Source organism: Phascolarctos cinereus, unplaced genomic scaffold, assembly GCF_003287225.1.
Source record: "Phascolarctos cinereus isolate Bilbo 61053 unplaced genomic scaffold, phaCin_HiC Scaffold_4;HRSCAF=312, whole genome shotgun sequence".
Classification (NCBI taxonomy): domain Eukaryota; kingdom Metazoa; phylum Chordata; class Mammalia; order Diprotodontia; family Phascolarctidae; genus Phascolarctos; species Phascolarctos cinereus.
Window position 1 is genome coordinate 596,474,277 of NW_027555847.1, and position 9,483 is coordinate 596,483,759.

General features: G+C 39.5%; 1 pseudogene; it reads right to left on the reverse strand.

The window, feature by feature from the left end:
- Positions 1 to 8,080: 8,080 nt before the first annotated feature.
- LOC110195279 (large ribosomal subunit protein uL24 pseudogene) lies at positions 8,081 to 8,564 on the reverse strand (annotated as a pseudogene).
- Positions 8,565 to 9,483: the final 919 nt, after the last annotated feature.

Consider the following 9,483-nt stretch of genomic DNA (forward strand, 5'->3'; position numbering starts at 1 on the left):
TGTGGTGATAACTTATATGGACACTAGACTTTATTCAACTCTCCTGAACTTGTGATCCAACCAAATTAACCTTCTTTCTATTCCTCATATGTGGTATTCATTCTCCCAATTCCATGCTTTTGATTAGAATGCATTCCTTCCTCCCCTCTGCCTACTAGAATCTCTTTCTTTCTTCAAGACTTAGCTTAAGGGGCAGCTAGGTGGCACAGTGGATAGAGCACCAGCCCTGAAGTCAGGAGGACCTGAGTTCAAATTTGGCCTCGGAACAAACACTTGACACTTACTAGCTGTGTGACCCTGGGTGAGTCACTGAACCCCAATTGCCTATAATAAAAAAAAAAGACTTAGCTCAAGTACCATATCCTATGTGAGGATTTTCGTGATACCCCTAAATGTTAGGACCTTTCTTCCCTATCTACCTTGTATTTAACTACTTTGAATTTATTTGTATTTATTCCTTTAACATTTATTCTACATGTTATTACATATGTACTTTTCTCCCCCATTAGAATGTAAACTTCCTGAGAGTTGTTTTTATTTGTATCCCTGGCCCCTAGCATAGTGCCTAGCAAATAGTAAATACTTAGTAAATTCTTGTTCATTGATTGATGAAGCAGCTGGGTGATCGCCTAGCCTAGCTACGTGCATATCATGTTCTCAATAATAGGCATTCTCATTCACTTGGTTTTTCCTCTGTGCATTGTTAGTCTGAATTCTTCAAAGTAATTGAGCATCTCATTTAGGACAGGTCTACAGTGTTCTGGAATGACATGCAATGAGCACAATGTCATCGGAAAACAGAAGCATCTGGAAGACTTTACCTTCTATAAAGAATCCCTCTTCCATTTGAATTCTGGTCTGGACATCCTCCATGACAGTAACAAGACCTTTATCAAGAATGTATCTCCTTGTTTTATTTTTTGCTTGATGTGAGTGGTAGAACTCTATGGATGTATCTCTCAAGGGTTTTGTTTAGTCTTAGAGCATGCATGGGATACGTGTTGATAGAGGAGACCCCTTTAAGGGGGTGTTTGCTCTCCTGATTCAAATTTTGTTTCATGGTCAACAAATAAACAGAGTGGGGCCTTGTATTCCCTACACCTTTCTGTCAATTATGTGATTACAGAGAGGTGGCCTGCTCTAACATGTGGGGGGGGGAGGGCAGGGTTATGAAGCCAATGATCACTTACTAAGTGATTAACCCAACCAGACCAGGAAACTGTGTTTCTCTCTTAGTGCTGACCCATGATGGAATAACCTATCCAACATAATGATGGACTTCAGTTTTAGAAATTGAGACAACCAGGATGCTACTCAAAATCATTGTTCTTGGGAATTTGTAAGTTTGTCTTTTCCCAAAGCCACTACTTTTTACAGATCATAAGATCATAGAATTCAGAACAGAAAGATGACCTTATGGGTCATCAAGTCCAACCCATTCATTTATTTTACAAATGAGGAAACTGAAAACCAGAGAAAGAAAATGATTTGATCAGGACAAGCCTTGGTCCTCTGATTCCAAATGTGGTAACCTTTCCTCCTGCGCAATCATATGTTTTTCCAGTGGGTAAATCAGATGAATGTTCATTTTGTGAGAGATTATATAATTGAAGGTAACTTTGGAGTTCTGAAAAGCCAGGAACCATAGTAGCTTTCCCCCCATAGATTTTTTTCACATTTATTTATTTTATTTTTCATTTATGGAATAAAACAAGTATTTTCATAACATAGTATGATAAAAAAGATGATTGCACATGGAACTGCAAGCCTGTTATATACAACTTGCTTTTCCTTTTAAATATATAATAAAGTTATCATGTAAATTTCTTCCCTCCCTTCCCCCGATGGCTGCAATTAGATACAAATATATATGTGTATGCATATATATAAAACATATATATACCTATACATATATGTAAAATTATTCTATACATCTACTTATCAGTTCTTTCTCTGGATGCAGATAACATCTTTCTTCTTATGTCCTTTAAGGTTAATTTGGATATTTATTGTAGTCAAAATGACTTATTCATGCAAAGGTATTCTTAAAACAATATTGCTGTTACTGCATATAATGTTCTCTTGGTTCTGCTCATTTTGCTCTTCATTATTTCATTTAAGTCTTTCCATGTTTTTCTAAGATCAATGAGCCCATCATTTCTTATAGCACAGTAATATTCCATCACTATCATATACCACAACTTGTTCAGCCATTCTCCCATAAATTACTTAAGATCAAGTGACTCTTCCAGAATCTCACAGCTAATAAGTATCTGGGGTGGGATTCAGACCCAAGCCTTCCTGATAAGTCCAACACTCTATCCACTCTCTCATATCTGGGATTGTAAATGAACCCATTTTGCCCTTAAACAGGAATACCCAGATATTTTCCATGCTGCCAATGTTCTTCCCTTTTGAGCAGTCACATTCCAAGCAGACTAGGCTACAGACATGTGAGATGGGGGTCTTAGGGAACAAGATCTTGTTGCTAGGGAAGTGGTAAGACCCCCTAGCCTCATGAAGCATTGCTTGCAATTATCTCAGTGGAGAAATGACAGCTGCTTCTACAGGTGTGCATGGAGGTATTCATGGAGTATACTTCCTTAGAGAGTTCAAAGTCACCATACAAATTCACTGGAGAGCAGGGGCTCATGCATTACTTCTACATTGTGAAAATCAACTTTTAGAATAGACAATACAATTTCTTCAGTCACCACTGTGCTTAATCAGTAGAATTACAGTTGCTTGGTGGGTAGCTTTCCCTTTGGGTGGGGACAGGGACCAGGAGGCTAATTTACCATCCATTTTGGTACAAATCCACCTTCATTCACCCCCTTCATGAGAAGCAGCTCTTACCTGTTCCCTCTTAAGTTAAGGGACATAGAGATAGAGTTTGAAAGGATTTAAACAATTACCCAAGGTCACCTGGAAAAGACAGAGTCTGAACTCAGGAGCTGAGAGCTCCTGCCCTCTTTCTATTTCAATCCTTTATGATTGGTGTTATCTCTACCAGTTTTTGGGGGGTTTTTGTTTTGTTTTTTTTGGCTTGTTTTATTTTGCTTTTGGAGAGGCAATTGGGGTTAAGTGATTTGCCCAAGGCCACACAGCTAGTGAGTATCATATGTCTGAGGTCTGATTTGAACTCAGGTCCTCCTGACTCCAGAGCTGGTGCTTCATCCACTGCGCCACCTAGCTGCCTCCCTACTTGTTTTTCTTGCCCAATAGGGACCCAGTTCCAATGTCCTAGTAAGAAGGAAGCTGGTAGTTCACCAATAGCTTCAAGCTCTGGCTCTGAGATGCTTCTTAGTCCCTGAGGAAATCATAGACATACTGATGTACATCTCACCTAAGAGAGAGCATGTTGAAGGGGCGGGAGCACGCTGAGGGCGGAGTGCTCAATCCTCTAGTGCCAACAGCAAAAGGGTGGAGAACCTTTTTTTTGGAAGGATCCCTGACCTATGAGAAAAATATAATAAACCTAGGAGCAAAAATACATAGAAGGAATTTAATTAAAAGGGATTTAAAGATTGTTTTTAGATAGATACTTATTCAATTCACCCATATTTAAACAGGGGACAGACAGAGCAGGTGTCAATAAGTATTGATTGACTGAATGACTGTGATCCTGCAATGGGCCTGTAATGTCACTGATATGAGCATTCCTTCCAACAATGCAGATAGAAAACCATCCACATGTGCCTTCCTGCATCACTGTGTCTGCACTAGCTCATAAATCTGCCATCGGTCGCCATTCCCAGGTAGGCAATAATGATGACATATTTGATTGAATAAGTATCATAAATAAAATATATGCATAGCTTTATAAATTTTTCCAGTTCCATATTACAGTCAGCTAAAGGAGAGAGACAAAGAGACTTCTCTGAGTCTGTTTTTCCAGTAGTGAATTAAAGGGCTCTCCTGGATGTCATGCTGGCTTCCAAGATTTTTTCTTTTTCTAACTTTTTATATTTTATAAAAATTATCTTGGGCTCTGTGTTGGTTTTTTTTTTAAGTCTAGGGAAAGAGAAGGAGAAAGAGAAGGCATATTTGACCCTTGCAACAATCCTGTAAGGTATATAGTACAAATATTATCCCCTTTTAACAGATGAGGAAACAGTCTTCTAGAGGTTTAAAGGACTTTCTCATAGTCACACAGCTACTCACCAAGAAAGGATTGTTTTTTTCTGTATCTTTTTTCTCATTTATTATAAACTTAACAATCAAACAAACAAAAAAGAGTATCATATGTAAAATGGTGAGCTTATATAAATTGGGGGTTTTTTAATGAGTGTATAGTAAATTTAAATTTTTGATTTGTTTTGTTTTTGAGACTAATTTTTCCTATCTCACTGAAGCTGGAAGAAAAAACAGGTGCTACTCAAAGACCATCTAAACTTTCCCTACATGAGTCGGGTTGCTTCTCCTTAGGCATTGTGGTGGGCCCCTGCTTTCTTGGCTTCGTCATTTTGGTGACATCTGAACAGCTTCAATCCTACTACAGCTCAAAGCTCCTAGACTCAATGGGGCCACCAGCCTCAGCCTATCCAGTAATGGGGATTACAGGTATGCACCACCACAGCCAGCAGTGTATATTCAATTCAACACCAATAGCCGTAAAATTGCCTTGTTGAGTGTCCCCTTCTGAACTTTTTTTTTGCTTTCTTCTAATTTTTAAATGTTTTATCCATCACTACTTCTTTATTTTTTGTATCTCTATTACTACCCACTAACTGATCTCTAGTCTTACCACTCCAAAATAAAAGCCCTCCCTGGTAACAAGTAATTGAGGTTAAACATGACAACTCAACACAGTGTCCAAGTCTGAAAATGGACCTCTCCTGCTGGACTTGAAGCCTACCGCCTCTCTGTCTAGAAGTGGAGGGTATGGCTCATTATCAGATTTTCTGAAATCACTCCTGGCACTACATACATCTCTCCATCCTCTAAAACACTCTGTGTCTAGAATAGGAGATGGAGGGGGAGGCCATAACACATCTCAGAAGTTTCTGAATGGAATGCAATCAAATTGAGATGCTTTTGTCTACTTGCTGTGCTTTATTTGCTTCCATCAGTCAGTAACTTAAATTATCACTGTCCTTTAAAATTCTGATTAGGGTTTTTATCAAACATTCCCTGGGTGTTGAATGAGGGAGGGAGAGTCACTGGAGACTGAAAAGCTGTGAAGTGAACAAATATCTCTTGCCCTGCTTGCCTGAATTCTGCCCCAGGCAGGGAGTTTGCCCCTTAGATCAATTCACCAGCTCCAGCTTGTAACTGGTATGGATGGCTTTGGCTGATCCTTCCTCATTCCCACCGCTGCAAAAAAAAAAAACAAAAAACAAACCCAAAAATTTTATATCCATTTTTTTTTCACTTAACTTTCCATATGTTTTGTGTTGACATGATTGTTTCTTCCCCATAGAATGAGAGCAGAAACTACTTTTTGGTCCTATCTCTAACACTTAACACAGGGCCTGACAATACCATACGATACATAAACATTTATTAAGCACCTACCACGTGTCAAGTACTGTAGTAGGCACTTAACAGTTTCATACTGAATGAATGAATTGGATGAATGATCAGTGACTACAAGTTGGAAAGCTAACTTGTCCTCAATAAACAGTCCCACTAAAACAACTAGTCTGTGCTGAGTTAGCCACTTCCAACACTATCCTCTTGCTTGCTCATTCCTAGGGGGACCTACCTTGTGAGCCCTGTTAATATAGGGAAGGGCTCATAATGAATCCAGTGTTCAACAGAAAAATGGGCCTGAAATCATCGACAAAGGTGTTTTTACTGGACAATAGTATTGCGTTGAATAAGTAGAAATTCCAGCAGGGGCTAGAAGGATTAACTCTAGTCATGGGGAAGATGCATTGAAATTGTTAGTCATGTATTTTATTGAGTACACATTACAAATAAAACATATATGGGCATGTATGAATTTTCCATTTCCATATTATGGCCACCTAAGGGAAATGGCAAAGACAGCTTCTTTGAGTCTCAGTTTTCTGAAATGCAAGTTGAGGGTTCATTCTAGATGACCTGTACATCCTACAAGATTGTTCCATCTCTAACATTATATGATCTTAGGCTGTGTCTGGGTGTAATGCTACTAATACACAGGCAAGTAGCTCCACCGGCTCCATTGCTCAAGCAGCGAGAGCCTAGGATCTGCCTACGTCTGCTGAAAGCACGTCTTGGACCTCTCGGGTGTAGTGTGGCCTTTAGAAAGCAAGTTGTGTCTTGCCAAAGTGGTGGTTAGAAGGAGGCCAAGTGTTAGATTGAGATCATTAATCCACAGCTTTGCTAGTAGATACAGGGTTTAGGAAAGGAAGGCATGGCCCTGTCTTCACAGAGCTCCCAGTCTTGTAGGTATGTAAGGCACATATGCAGATAATAATACTATACTTGTTTAATAAGCAAGTGGGGACTCTCTGGTGATCATAGTTGCCTGAAATAGGAGGTACAGGTACTTTTGATTCAGTCCTATTTGAAGCAAATGGAATTATTAGCAGTCCCAGAGACTGCTGGATGACCTCCATAGAACAAATGTGGCTAATTCCCCAAATACCAAAACATGCAGCAGAATTCCCAGGACTATCAGCAGCTACTACCATTTCCTTTCTGTCCCTGGGAAAGTGGGGAGGGAAATGGAACTTCCTCCGCAAGCATCCAGGCAACTCCCTTATTGCCCTGGGGACAGCTTCCCTGCCACCCCCCACTCCCCCCATAAGGGGGAGAGGAGCCAGCATACCAAGTGCCATCTCCAAAGCAGTCCTACATCATAGATTTAGTCACTGGAATTTCCCATGAGGACCAACAGTTTGGCAGTATCTGCGAGCATTGGAGGAGGGTCTAGTCTACAGGGATCCTGAGCCCTCTACGCTCTTGTCCTCAGAAACCCAGATCTCTTGAATTCCTTTGAGACTTTTGTAATATCCAGGATTTCAAAGTTAGGAGTGAGACCCCATTGCCCGGACCCTTTCCCCAGATGGATTCAGATCTTCCTTGAGATGCAGAATGCCAGGAAAGGGAAGTTCTGTCTGGGGATGGGGAGGTTCCTGGCCCAAGATGAAGAATGCATTTTAATAGCTAACATGGAGAACTTGATGAATTACCCTTCACCACCTCCTGAATGCATGATTCAGATGTTTCAGGTCTTGTATCTGATATGTAGCAGGTAGGAAGGAGATTCTGGGTAAATAAGGATTGGCTCTCTGTCCTAGGGGAAGATGATAGTCTGGGTGGGACTCAATCATGGGATCATGGATGGAGAATTAGGTCATGTAGTCCAACTCCTTCATCTGTAAGCTGAGGGATCAGAGGCTAATTCGGTCAGTTAAAACACATGTATTACAACTTACAACAAATTGCTTGCCTTCTCAATGAGAGGGGAGGGGAAGGAGGGAGAGAATTTGGAACTCAAATTTTTTAATTTTTCTAAACTAGGAACAAGGTAGTTAAGTATTCAGGAAGACCTGAGTTCAAATTCTGCCTTTGATACTTTGACCCGTACTAACTGTATGACCAATGGCAAATCCCTTAACTTCTTGGAACATCAGTTCCCTCATCTATAAAATGTGAGACTCACTTTAGCTAATACAAGCGAACTTTAAAATGGTACGTAAATTTCAATTAATAATAATGATAACATTGTATGGTACAGACATTAAGTGCTATAGAAGTTCAGAGAAAAAGGACATCAGTAAAGTCTACAGTAGTCAAGGAAGGCTTCATGAAGACATAAAACTGACCAAAGTCCAAGATCACCAGACTAACTTTTGTAGACTCAATTCTTCAATTTTTATTTTATTTTCTTAAATTTACATCTGCTCTTCTCCAATCTTGCAGCATATTTCATTGTCCATGATCTTTCCACAGATGACCAGCAGTGATTCCACAATCATATGACCTATTTATTTTGTTATTCCTTCCTGGTGACTTGAACTTCTTGTGCAAAACAAGGTACTCTCTTACCATATTTTCACTTATCTTAGGTTTTAACTTTCTTATAACAAGTTTTGTTATAACTTCATAGAGGGAAAGAAACTTTTACTTTTGCCTTTTTTTAATTTTAATTTTTAATTACAACTGTATAACAGATCTTTTTTTCAATGTTTTCTTCTTTATATTTGCCCTTCTCCTTTCCAACTTGTTGGGATTTGGCTTTACGCTCAAGAATCTTTTTGCGATCTTTATCCAGTTTTAGTCTGGTGATACCTACCTTACTAGGGTGAATGCCCACATGGACAGTTGTGCAGTAAGCTTTTTCACACTGCACATGCTCAGTGTAGATGATGTATTTCTTTCTGTAAACCTGGACTACCTTGCCAATTTGCTGACCTTTGTAGTGTCCCCGAACCACCTGGACCTCGCCGTCCTCCCGGATGGGCATCGAGTGGACGTTGTACTTCTGCCTCAGCTCCTTGGAGAGCGGGGACGACATGATCTTGTGCCAGATGTGCGAGGGTGTATTGAAGTGTCTCTTGCAGTTCATGCTTCGGTCCAAGGTCACGAATGGATTGAACTTCATTTTGGTGAGGGGGACCACCTGAAAAGAGCTGTTTTTGGCTTTTTATTAAATGTATATTATTGATTAAGTAGAGAATACATGCCTATTGATTGATTGATTCTATCCTTTTTAGTCTGAAAATAATTTTCCCTGGCAGAGAAATTTCACTTATGTGAGTACTCCCTCCAATAATGGAGATGGCAGCTAATGCATGACTATCTATTTTATGGAACTCTTGTTCGTGATTCCCATAGGTTTGCAATAGGGGGTCAGCCTAATGTATTGACCACCTTCCTTGTATTCTCTTGACATAGTGAAAATACTAAGGGAGCACATGGATTGTCCATTAGTTATCTCTCACTCTCACCATATGACCAGCCCATCTTTTTTGTTCATAATTATCTTCAATAGTATATCTTATATAAATTTTCTTCTGTATAATCTCTTATTTGTTGTAAGTCTCAACCTGCTCACATCCACTATACCCCTATCCTTTTCAGCAATCCTCAAATGAAATTTTTTGGAAACAGTAATATTCTATAACTCGTAGTCACTGAACATCAATAGAAAATAGAAGCAAAATAAGAATTCAGTAATTTTGCCTCTTCTCTATTATCTATATGTAAGAATAACTCTCTCTCTCTCTCTCTCCCCCCCTCCTTCAACTCTCCTTTCTCCTTCTCTCTCTTTACCACCCTCCCCCTCAACTTATGTCATAAAAGACTCTGGACCACCAGTAGCAAACACTGTTTTCTTCTGGGATCAGAGACACTGGGCTAATAAAAGACAGGAGCTGGAGACAAAACAGATATAAAAAGACAGCATTCTAAGAAAGGAAGCAATATCAAGGAACATGACCCCTATACCAGAGAAGAATACTAGAGAAAAAGAACTTCCAGTGTATACATTTCTAGAAGCTATGAGTTACCCCATATATAAGTATGTCCTACATATGTACCTCATTA